This window comes from Triticum urartu, chromosome 3A (genome assembly GCF_056163025.1).
Source record: "Triticum urartu cultivar PI428250 chromosome 3A, HENAU_Tu73, whole genome shotgun sequence".
Lineage (NCBI taxonomy): Eukaryota > Viridiplantae > Streptophyta > Magnoliopsida > Poales > Poaceae > Triticum > Triticum urartu.
This window is the reverse complement of record NC_141875.1, coordinates 299,354,783-299,368,305: the sequence shown is the minus strand read 5'-3', so window position 1 is coordinate 299,368,305 and position 13,523 is coordinate 299,354,783.

Genomic DNA, 13,523 nt, shown 5'->3' with positions numbered 1-13,523 from the left:
TTCAAAAAACAGACAGAAAAATACTATTTTGCTTTATTTAATCTAAATAACAGAAAGTAAAAGGATGGTACAAAGAGTTGTGCTTTCTAACTTCATCCATCTTGTGCTCATCAAAAGGAATCCACTAACAAGGTTGATCAAGTCTTGTTAACAAACTCTTTCCGAATAACATGAAACCGGAGAATTTTAGAATAACACTAGGTTACCTCAATGGGGATATGCATGTCCCCAGTAATAAGAATATCATACTTCTTGACAGCTGGAAGAGGGAAACCTCCAATAGTAATCATTGAAAATTTTCCAATAGAATTGATACTATGCACTTGAGGTTGTTTCCTCGGAAAGTGTACCGTATGCTCATTACCATAACATGAAAAGTGACATTTCCTTTGTTGCAATCAAAAACAGCCCCTGCAGTATTCAAAAAGGGTCTACCAAGGATAATCGACATACTATCGTTCTCGGGAATATCAAGAACAACAAAGTCTGTTAAAATAGTAACGTTTGCAACCACAACATGCACATCCTCACAAATACCGACTGGTATAACAGTTGATTTATCGGCCATTCGCAAAGATAAGTCTACGATATAAAGAGAGAGGCATAACACTAACACTGGCTCCAAGATCACATAAATCAGTTTTAACATAGTTTCTTTTAATGGAGCATGGTATAGTTGGTACTCCTGGATCTCCTAGTTTCTTTGGTATTCCACCTTTAAAAGTATAATTGGCAAGCATGGTGGAAATTTGAGCCTCTGGTATCTTTCTTTTATTTGTAACAATAGCTTTCATATACTTAGCATAAGGATTCATCTTAAGCATATCAGTCAAACGCATACGCAAAAACATAGGTCTAATCATTTCAGCAAAGCGCTCAAAATACTCATCATCCTTTTTCTTGGATGGTTTAGGAGGAAAAGTCATGGGTTTATGAACCCATGGTTCTCTATCTTTACTGTGCTTCCTAGCAACGAAGTCTCTCTTATCATAACGTTGATTCTTTGATTGTGGGTCATCAAGATTAACAACAGGTTCAATATCTACATCATTGTTGTTGCTAGGTTGAGCATCAACATGAACATCATCATTATCACTAGGTTCATGTTCATTACCAGATTGTGTTTCAGCATCAGAAATAGAAATATCATTGGGATTCTCAGGTGTGTCAACAACAGGTTCACTAGAAGCATGCAAGGTCATATCATTTTTCTTTTTCTTCTTCTTAGAAGGACTAGGTGCATCAACATTAGTTCTCTAAGAATCTTGCTCAACTTTCTTAGGGTGGCCCTCAGGATAGAAAGGTTCCTGAGTCATTCTACCCCCTCTAGTCATAACTCTAATAGCATTATCATTTTTCTTATTATTTAATTCATTGCACAAATCATCTTGTGCTTTAAGCACTTGTTCTACCTGAGTGGTAACCATAGAAGCATGTTTAGTAATAAGTTTAAGGTCACCTTTAACTCTAGACATATAATCACTCAAGTGTTCAACCATATAAGAATTATGTTTCAATTGTCTACCAACATAAGCATTGAAGTTTTCTTGTTCAACAATAAAATTGTCAAAGTCATCCAAGCATCGGCTATCAGACTTATGATGAGGAATATCACCTTCATCAAATCTGTAGAGAGAATTTACTTTTACTACATGTGTCGGGTTATTAAAACCATGTATTTCTTCAATAGGTGGTAAATTCTTAACATCTTCAGCTTTAATACCCTTTTCTTTCATAGATTTCTTTGCCTCTTGCATATCTTCAGGACTGAGAAATAGAATACCCCTTTTCTTCGGAGTTGGCTTAGGAGTTGGTTCAGGAAGTCTACAATCATTATCATTAATCAATATATTATTCAATAGCAATTCAGCTTGCCCAACAGTTCTTTCCCTGAAAACAAAACCAACACAACTATCCAGGTGGTCTCTGGAAGCATCGGTTAGTCCATTATAAAATATATCAAGTATTTCATTTTTCTTGAGAGGATGATCAGGCAAGGCATTAGGTAATCAAAGAAGCCTCCCCCAAGCTTGTGGGAGACTCTCTTCTTCAATTTGCACAAAATTATATATTTCCCTTAAGGAAGCTTGTTTCCTATGAGCGGGGAAATATTTAACAGAGAAGTAATAAAACATATCCTGGAGACTACGCACACAACCAGGAGCAAGAGAATTAAACCATGTTTTAGCATCACCCTTTAATGAGAATGGAAATAACTTAAGGATATAGTAGTAACGATTTTTTTCCTCATGTGCCACAACAGTTTCAGATTCATAGCAATAAAAAGGATCAGATTCAACCAAAGTAATTGACTCAGGATCGATAGAGAAATCATAATCCTTATCAGAAATACAGTTAGGTGAAGTAGCAAAAGGAGGGTCATATTTCATTCTAGCATTCAAAGACATTTCTTTCAGCTTAGCTAACAGTTTCTTAAGATCATATCTATCTTTGCAAGCAAAAAGGTCTCTAGCAGTTTCTTCGTCCATAACATAACCCTCAGGCACATCAGGCAATTCATATCTAGGGGGAGAAACTTCATCATCACTTTCATTAATATTATCTGTTTCAAGAATTTCATTCTCTCTAACCCTAGCAAGTTGTTCATCAATAAATTCACCTAATGGCACAATATTATCAAGCATAGAAGTAGTTTCATCATAAGCATCATGCATAGCATAAGTGGCATCATCAATAACATGCGACATATCATAATCAATAACAGGTGTAGGTGTCGCAAATTTACTAAGGTGAATCCAGTGCAGAGCTAGATGGCAGTTCCTTACCTCCCCTCGTAGTCGAGGGAAAAATCTTGGTTCTTTCATCTTTCATGTTCCTCATAGTGATCAACGGATATAAATCCCAAGTGACTCAAAGAATAGAGCTATGCTCCCCGGCAACGGCGCCAAAAAATAGTCTTGATAACCCACAAATATAGGGGATCGCAATAGTTTCGAGGGTAGAGTATTCAACCCTAATTTATTGATTCGACACAAGGGGAGCCAAAGAATATTCTCAAGTATTAGTAGTTGAGTTATCAATTCAAACACACCTGAAAGACTTAATATCTGTAGCAAAATATTTATTAGCAAAGTAGTATGGAAGTAACGGCAACGGTGGCAAAAGTAACAGTAGTAGTTTTTGTAGCAATCATAACAGTGGCAACGGAAAAGTAACTAAGCAAAAATCAATATGTGAAAAGCTCGTAGGCAATGGATCAATGATGGATAATTATGTCGGATGCGATTCCTCATGCAACAGTTATAACATAGGGTGACACAGAACTAGCTCCAGTTCATCAATGTAATGTAGGCATGTATTCCGAATATAGTCATATGTGCTTATGGAAAAGAACTTGCATGACATCTTTTGTTCTACCCTCCCGTGGCAGCAGGGTCCTATTGGAAACTAAGGAATATTAAGGCCTCCTTTTAATAGAGTATCGGACCAAAGCATTAACACTTAGTGAATACATGAACTCCTCAAACTACGGTCATCACTGGGAGTGGTCCCGATTGTTGTCACTTCGGGGTTGCCGGATCATAACACATAGTAGGTGACTATTGCCTTGCAAGATAGGATCAAGAACTCACATATATTCATGAAAACATAATAGGTTCAAATATGAAATCATGGCACTTGGGCCCTAGTGACAACCATTAAGCATAGCAAAGTCATAGAAACATCAATCTTAGAACATAATGGATACTAGGGATCAAACTATAACAAAACTAACTCGATTATGTGGTAACTCTCATCCAACCCATCACCATCCAGCAAGCCTACGATGGGATTACTCACGCACGGTGATGAGCATCATGAAATTGGTGATGGAGGATGGTTGATGATGACGATGGCGACGGATTCCCCTCTCCGGAGCCTCGAACGGACTCTAGATTAGCCCTCTCGAGGAAGATTAGGGCTTGGCGGCGGCTCCGTATCGTAAAACGCGATGAATCATTGTCTCTGATTTTTTTTTTCTTCCCCGAAAGTGAATATATGGAGTTGGGGTTGAGGTTGGTGGAGTCCCAGGGGGCCCACGAGGCAAGGGCGCACCCTGCACCCTCGTGGACAGGGTGTGGGCCCCCTGATGCTGATTCTTTCGCCAATATTTTTCATTAATTCCAAAACGTGTCTTCGTGGATTCTCGGGTCATTCCGAAAACTTTTATTTCTACACAAAAATAACACCATGGCAGTTCTACTAAAAATAGCGTCAGTCTGGGTTAGTTCCATTTAAAGTTAGAGTCCAAAACGAGGGCAAAAGTGTTTGCAAAAGTAGATACGTTGGAGACGTATCAGACACCCACGTCAGTTGGGGAGATTCGCAACTTTTTGGGCCTTGCAGGTTATTACAGGAGGTTTATTGAGAACTTTTCCAAAATTGCAAATCCTATGACTGAATTGTTGAAGAACGAAAAGAAATTTGTTTGTACTGATGAATGTGATGGCAACTTTCAGGAATTGAAGCAGCATTTGGTTATAGCACTAGTCTTAGTTCTGCTAGATATACATAAGAACTTCTAGGTATATTCTGATGCTTCTCGTCAAGGACTTGGGAGTGTTTTGATGCAGGAAGGTAAAGTTGTTTCTTATGCTTCACGCCAGCTTATGAATCATGAGCAGAATTATCCTACACATGATTTGGAGTTAGCCTCAGTTGTGCATGCATTGAAAAGTTGGAGGCATTATCTTGTTGGTAATCATTGTGATATATTTACTGATCATAAAAGCTTGAAGTATATTTTTACTCAAAGGGATTTGAACCTCAGGTAGAGGAGATGGTTGGAGCTTATTAAGGATTATGATTTGAATGTGCAGTATCATCTTGGTAAGGCTAATGTTGTTGCTGATGCATTCAGTCGCAGGAGCCGTGCTAATGTAGTTAACATTAATGATATGCCACCAGAGTTATGTGAGCAGTTCAGGAATCTCAGGTTGGAGATGGTTCCTAAGGGATATTTAGCAACACTAGAGGTAAATCCTACTTTCCATGACAGGATCAGAGAAGCGCAAAACGATGATAAGGAGATTCCGATCATAAAAGAGAATATGGTCAAAGGGAAGGCAGAAGGTTTCCATGAGGATGAACATGGAGCTATATGTTTGAGGAGCATATTTGTGTACCTCAGGATGTAGATATCAGGAAGTTAATTCTTTAGGAGGCGCATGATTCACCTTATTCCATTCACCCAGGTAATACTAAGATGTATTCGGATTTGAGGGAAAGATTTTGGTGGCCTAGCCCGAAGAGGGAAATAGTTGGGTATATTGCAACATGTGATGTGTGCCAAAGAGTTAAAGCAGAACATCAGAGACCGACAGGTTTGTTATAGCCTTTGCCTATACCTGATTGGAAGTTGGATGAGATTGGTATGGACTTCATTACAGGTCTACCCAGGACTCAGTTAGGTTATGATTCTATTTGGGTAGTTGTTGATCGTTTGACTAAAGTTGCCCACTTCATTCCGGTAGAGACTACTTATACCAGTGCTCAGCTAGCAAAGATTAATATGTCTAAAATTGTGTGTCTGCATGGAGTTCCAAGGAAGGTAGTGTCTGATAGAGGTGCTCAGTTCACATCCAAAATTTGGTGCCAGTTGCATGAATCCTTGGGCACTGGGCTGGAGTTCAGTACAACTATCCATCCACAGACAGATGGGTAGACAGAGAGGGTAAACCATATTTTGGAGGATATGTTGACATTTTTTGGTTTAGACTACGGGTCTAGTTAGGATGATAATTTACCTTATGCAGAGTTCTCATATAATAACAGTTACCCGGCTAGCCTGTAGATGGCACCATTTGAGGTATTGTATGGTAGAAAGTGCAGGACACCATTGATGTCCGATGAGGTTGCAGAGTGTTAGTTCTTGGGACTAGACTTGATCAGAGATGCTGAGGAGAAGGTCAAGTTGATTCGTGATAGGCTGAAGATAGCACAGTCTAGACAAAAGAGTTATGCAGATGCAATACGTAAGAAGGTGACATGTGAGGTAGGAGACTGTGCATATCTTAGAGTTTCACCACTTCGTGGAATTGAGAGATTTGGAATCAAAGGTAAGTTAGCATCACGTTTTGTGGGGCCTTAAAAGATCCTGGAGCGCAGAGGAGAGGTAGCTTATCAGCTAGAGTTGCCAGAATCTTTGTCAGGAGTTCATGACGTGTTTCATGTATCCCAGTTCAAGAAGTGCCATGCAAAGATGATGGATGTTCCTTGGAGGGACATAGTGTCACTTGAGGCAATTCAGTTGGAGAGTGATTTGACATATGCGGAGAAGCTTGTTAAGATTCTAGAGACAACAGAGAGAGTTACTCGCACCAAGACAATCAAGTTATGCAAGGTTTAGTGGGATCATCATACATTGGAGGAAGCTACCTGGGAACGAGAGGAAGATCTCAGGCAGGATCACCCACACCTATTTGCTAGCTAGACCGAATCTCGAGGGCGAGATTCATCTTAAGGGGGGTAGGTTTGTAACATCCCGATTTTCCTAAATTAGGATGTTAATAGATCATTCATATGTATCTCATATCTTAAATTGCATTTTTTGAAATATTCTTTTCATTATGCAACTCACGACAAATTATTGGAGTGGAGATAACATGACTTCTCCCCTATTTTAAAAATGTTCATAATGTCCAGAATATTATTTTTAGATCAGGTGATATGTTTTGGTATTTTTCATCAACTCCAATTTACTTTATCGTGGTGATTTATGGCTATTTGTGTAGCCTATTGCATAAAATAAATTTCCAAAATTGCATTAGCTTTGGAACTAGTGTTCCTGTAGTATATTGGTAATATTATTTTTTACTATGTGTTTATAGTATTTTAGGATTTATTCGGGTATTTGTTTTACTAGCTATTTTAATTCCTGTAGCTTTTGTTTAAAAAACGTAGCGCGCACTGTGCAATCGGGCGCACAACCGTGGCCTACAAACTCCCGCACTACCGCGACCCAGCAATCCTCGTCGCCCGCGGCCCTTTTTGACTTACCGAAGTGGTACGCCATAGCTCCCATCGCTCCTCGCTCTCAGTCGCTGACCGGCGGGGCCCATGTTTTTCTTCTACCAGCTCTGGTCATACCAACATGCGCACAGCCGCACGCATGCCCGATGCCGAGCTAGATCGACCTCGTGCCCCTGGTCGACCCCGCACGCCTCAAGGACACCACGCGTGAGCCAAACCCCTAGGGAAACCTTACCGCACACACCCCCATACCTTTCCTTGCCTGCACATATTGGTTGGGCGAAACCGATCTCGTCGAGGGACTTCGGTGTTCGCCGTCTTCACCGGTTGTGGCCCTCGCCATAAGAGCATGCCCAGCCGTGCCACTTGTTTCCCTCGAACCCCCTCTCGTTTATGCGCATTCTTGACACCTTGGGATGAACCACAAAGAACCAGGACGAGCCACTCGATGCTGAGCCGAAGCCCCAGAGCACACCGGAGTTCACTCCACCACCGCAGCTAGAGAGGAATCCCCCGTTGCCGTATTCACCACCACCACCTCCGCCGCTCGACGCCGCACCCGTCCATCCCTTCACCCTCGTCGGAGAATCGCCGGAGGAGCGCCGCCACCGTTTTCCCATGCTGCTGAGCATGTGCACACAGGGAACCCCTTCAGCCAATCTGCGTGCGACATGTGGCATATGCTACAGTAAGCTCACATGAATAGATAAGGTTTTTTTGTTGTTTTTGTTTTATTTTCAGATTTCCACCTAAAACCTCCTGTAGCTATATCTTCTAGTCTACAAATCCAATTTAGGTGATTCTTTTACCAATGCACTCACAATGACCAGAAGAATATGGCAGAACCAAAATTTCGCATATTGGCACTTTTCAAATTTGAATCACTCAAATTTGAATTAAAACTTCCTGAGGCCACAACTTTCAAATCGGTTAGCAGAATTGAGTGATTCATTTTGCGTTGTTATTCTAGTGCATTGTAGATGTTTTGTACACAATGTTATGCTTTTGTCCTTGAATTTGAAAATGATTTTCTTGCTTTTGGTTTTATTGGAGTCTCGGTGATTGATTTGTTGATTGTGTGAAACGTGCAGACTATCCGGAGCGCGAGGCGAGCTATTGTCAGGAGTGTGACATTTCGAACAAGAACCAAGGAAAGTTACATGTTGATCATCCTTTACCTATTGTTTTCTATGCATGTAGCATATACCACACTATAAATTTGTGCATGTATAGGAATACTATATATTTTTGCTATGCTGTTGAGCTATCTCCCGTCAATGCGATCGTGGTAGTTGTAGTTTTGCTATGCTTTGTTGAGGGGTTTGGTATGTGTATACATTGAGCTTATGTGAGGATTATATATAACAAATTGAGTAGTAATTAAGGACTTAACTCACCTTTGGGCAGAATTGGTATTGTTGGGTGGTTTAAAGAACATCATGGTTTATACCCTCTGAATGTAAGTGGAATGTCGCCCAGGTTCAAAAAGATCAGACAAATTTAGTGACTAGTTGCTTCTATGCACAACCACTAGCTAAATGGGCTCTGGCTTAGTTGATTAGGTTGTGGGATCCTCGCCCAGGCAAAGCTAGCAGATGTAAATATGAGTAGGTGTACTGGCTGCCGGTGGGTGGAGGTAACTACTTCTGAAAGACTTCGTCTCAATCTTTAGGTTAAGTCTAGTGGGTAAAGTGTGCAAAACTCTACACATTATGAAAAACTAATCATGATTAGTCGTGTCCACGGTTATGGGAAATTTTGGCAACTATGCCATTATAGTTGTTGGATGATCTTGAAAGATGTGACACTTAATTAATTTGTTGGGGAACTTAATGATGGGTAGGTTGGAGTTGGACTTGCCAACTCAACCTTATGTATTTAATTGTAGTAACAAAAATTAAATAAAAATTTGACTATAAGGTAGTTATCAGGACAAAATTGGATTTTTGCAAAAATAACCATCAAGCCTTTCTTTTGTCGTACTATGCATATACATGTAGGTCTGCTTTATTATTACTCCTGTGTAACTTGCCCATACATTCAATGTATGGACCTATACGGTCGCAACGTCTCATGTTGCATGACATTAAGACAAAGAGTAAGGTACCATTAGGGTCGCGAGTTACGGCTGCAACGTCTTATGTTGCATGACAGTAAGACGAGGAGTAAGGTACCATTAGGGTCGCGAGTCTGCACTCATCATCGCCAGTCGGCTATGTGCTATGTGCTATGCAGATTGTTTTATTTTATAAATTCTAGATCATACATTGTAATAAATGATGCACTAGTTATTCTGGTATTCATCTATATTCTGTGTGCCAGCGAGTTCGATCTAGGAACTAGCACGGTATGCACAGAGACTCAAATCCTTCGTGGTTTGATCGTTACATTCAGCCTGCTAATGGCCCGTCATATCACTGCGCCAATAATGGGCTGATGTATATTCCAGCATGTTGTCGGCTCGTGATTTGTTTGGCACAATTCAGGCTCAATCTACATCTCAGCCTATTAAAAGCCCATTTTATTTTCTGGCCCAATCAAGGCAAGAAGTTTACTCGGCCTTTTAAAGGCCCAAACTAATAGTGGGCCAGATTGAGTTTAGGCATGCTGATGGCCCAAGATGATTGTAGGCCCACGGTTCGGCCTATTTACAGAGATTGGCGAACGACCAGTTTTAGTACCGAATTTCTTTTTATATAAACCTAACGTATTGGCCCATTGCACTCTAATCGAAGCTTATGACCTTTTCACAAAGCGATGACAACATACACAACAAATAACTTACATCGTCATGCCGAAGAATAAACCTAGACTATAAAACAAAGAAATTACATCATATTACATCCCCTGGACATCAAAGTTCACCCCAGTGATAACAAAGGGCAACCAGACAACAGATTCCATACACTTGGCATCAAAGGTCACCACCAGTCGAACTAAACATGCCGACACAATAATAGACAGAACAGACAACAATTCAACACAGTTCAAGAAAGGTTAGCCCTGCCCAGGAGCTGCAGTGCAAGCAGGTTAGCAACCTAATGAGACTGTGCTTGTTTGACACTTATAATCACCAACTCAAGCTGCACATCATCAATATACGTCTTGTACTTATGGTTAGTCTTGCATAGCGATTGGAGTTCCAGTCGGATTTGAGCGAAAGTATATCTTTCTGCTTGAATTTCAGACTAAAGAAGTCGAATAGATTCAGGCGGCGACTTCATCGTGCTTGTGTCACTGTTATTAGTGAATAAGTTCGACACTACATCAAGACATGACTTTGGGGTTGTATCGCTATCCTCAAGATATGTTTCCTTCTTCTCTAGAATATATGTTACAGGGACAAGCAATGGGTTCGTCGCACTATCATTCTGGCAGTTCTTCCTAGCATCAGTGATGTCACCCTGAAAGAGAAACAAGTAGGTAGATAACATGTTTTGCATGTATAAGCATCAGTGCAGTCAATTCATCTCATTTCTTAGTAAGAAATAAAGAGACATGGTTTAAAATAGCATTAACCAAATATGCATTGTTCATAGTTAAGACGACAAGAAGTGGCATTGTGCAGGAGCGGCCAGCATCGCCACACCATTGGATTACAGATCAAGAACACAATCATACATGTAGTGGTAAACAACGTATAATCATGAATGGTGAGTGTACTGTCAATTTATCCCATTTCAGAGTGGGAAATAAAGAGACATTATTTAAATAACATTAACATAATATGGCATCGTTCACAGTTAAGACATAGCAGGATATGACATTGTGCTAGAGTTGGTAGTTTCACCACACCACTGGATTACAAATCAATAACACAAGCATACATGCAATAGATAACTTGCTATGTTTGGTCTAATTTACATGGTATGAATAAGGAACTAGGTTGTACAACTAAAACTGAAATTGAGAAGGACAAACTTATGTTTATGTACTTCTTCGTAGTAAACTTTGAACATGCAATTTGATGCAAACGCCAAAAATAAACAAAATTTGCAGTCATAGCTATCCAAATATACACAACAAAGTTTGAAGGATCAAGGAGGACAAACTTATGTTAGTAGTGAAGACCGGCTCTATAAAGCCCTGGTCCATATTGATGGGGCGCAATTCAAGAAGTTTACCACAGAATCCTCTTCGTGAGCATTGCCTTTATTCTACATTTTGTTAAGAATAAATATAGATGTGATTATATAGGAAGAAATGGAGATTATTTGATGCAGACTATAAATGTAAGTATAACATACATGCAAAAGGCACTAATAAGAGCAATGCAGAGCCAAACTTCTTCAGTAGCATTGGTTTTATTCAACATTTTGGCAAGATTAAATATGGATCTGATGTGTAGAAAATGGAGGCAAGGGAAAATAAGCTGCAAAGTGTACATGAACTACTAGCTGAAAATATATACCTACTAATAAAAGAAATAGGTATTCTTAGTGCGTCATGCTATTTTATAGAAAAAAACCCTAATGTTTCTGACATTAAATCCGCAGTACATATCAAATGTTTTTTAAAACACTCATATCTTCTAAACCGTAACTCTAAATTTAACATGTTATATATGGAATTTAATTAGAAAAATATATAGAATCTGAATATGATGTTATTTTACCTGTTAACTATTTAAAAAGTACTATCTATTATCCATCTTTCTTTCATATCATTACTGATTCAGATTGTGGATGAACATCTCAAGAAAATCAGGATTGGAGACAAAATTGAAGATCACTTCCCCATTTCTTTGTATGTATTAAATCTACATGTAAGTCGTGTTTAAATAGAAGAAAGGTGGAATCTTGAACTTGCGCTTTTGTAGGAAAAGACCATCTTTGTTTGGGCCATAGCTGCAAGTACTCAGATTATAGACCATTTTCTGTAAATTAAGAGCGTGTGGTATTCTTTACTCCTGTTGCAACGCACGGGCCCTTTTGCTAGTATAAGTAAAATGATGAAAGAAAACAAATACTTAAAAGAACAATGCAAAGCTAAACTTCTTCATAAGCATTAGGTTTATTCTATATTAATGTAAGCATTAATAGATCAGATAATTTGGAGCGAACAATGGATAAGCAAGCTATAATGTACAATGATGTCACATAATCCACCAAGTATGAATGTAAGTACAACGAAAGGACCATAGGTACTAACAAGAGCAAACCAGTGAGCAGCATAGTTGCGATATCCTAGGTTTTGCGGCTCTAGTTCTATCGCCAACATAAGTTGGATGCTATCAAATTTCTCCGGTACCACCACCTTTTTCAAGGACTTTGCTTGTACTCCTTCAGGTTCTGCAATCACCCTCTTCCTTTTGGATGTCTGAAACACAAGAACTACATTTGAATGAAAAAACATGGTATGATGACAAACGAAATAGGTATTGATAATGGATGGGCATGGCATCTTCAGATATATCATGAGTAAACTAAGCAGATGGCGCTGCAATGAAGCGGAAGAAATGCAAGACACCTTATGGAAGATACGTGTAGCCAATAAAACCTTACCAAATTAGAACAGACACCTTATTGGGTGAACAGGATAGGCTATCTGCCTTTGACGCCTTCAGCTCAGTATAGTCATTGGGATCATATTCTGAATACGAAACAATAGGCTGGGAGCATGTGAGTTTCATTGCATCCAGAATGGACCTCAATCCCTTGATGCCAAGTTTGTTACCCATTGAAATGTTCCACAACATTCTTCTGGCATGCACACTCTTATATTTATTGCGATTACATACAATATCTGAGAAGCATGAAAACATAAATTGTAGTGAGATTATCTTTGTAATGCAGAGAATATTCCAATATAATAGGGGCTCCCTGTAACCCTTGTGTGCTATCACTGGATTGTGATGAGAGAGCTCATGTGTGCTGTAATAATATAGATAAAAGGGGTACACCATAACCAAAATAAATAAATCGGGAAACCAGAACTGGCTGGAAAATAGGGGTTGTATTTCTGCTACTAATTTAAAGCATATCGATCACCTATCAGTCTACTCTATCAAAGACCGCACAACTCCCACCATTTCCTGGATATTATGGCAGACCAACTCGAAGTAATTAAATCATCTTGCAGAAGCGGCCCAAGAGAGTTGTCGACTGCAGATGTCCCTGCTCCCCCTTCCTGAGAAGGAACATACTGGACTTACTAAATAAGAAGATGATGTAGGGTGGAACCCTAGATGGCCAATGTTTCACAAAAGGAGCGGATCCTACGAAGAACACGAAGAACACAAGGGGAAACACGAGAGAATCACTCAAACCAACAAGAACGATCACACATGTGCTAGATCCTCGAAACACAAAGAGAGATACACGATCCAAAGTCAACAAAGGACGATACAAGAGGTAACCGGTTCTTCTCCGTGAGGAGGTCTTGAATCCACGAGGGGATCTTCCGCGAGGGGTCTTGAATCCAAGGTGGATCTTCTCCGTAGAGGTTGTGGTCTCTCTCATGAAGTACATCCGTATGGATGAGCGAGGCTCTATCTCTAATATGAGCTATCACAACGCTAACCCTAACTAGGAGGAGGTGGAGGAGTATAT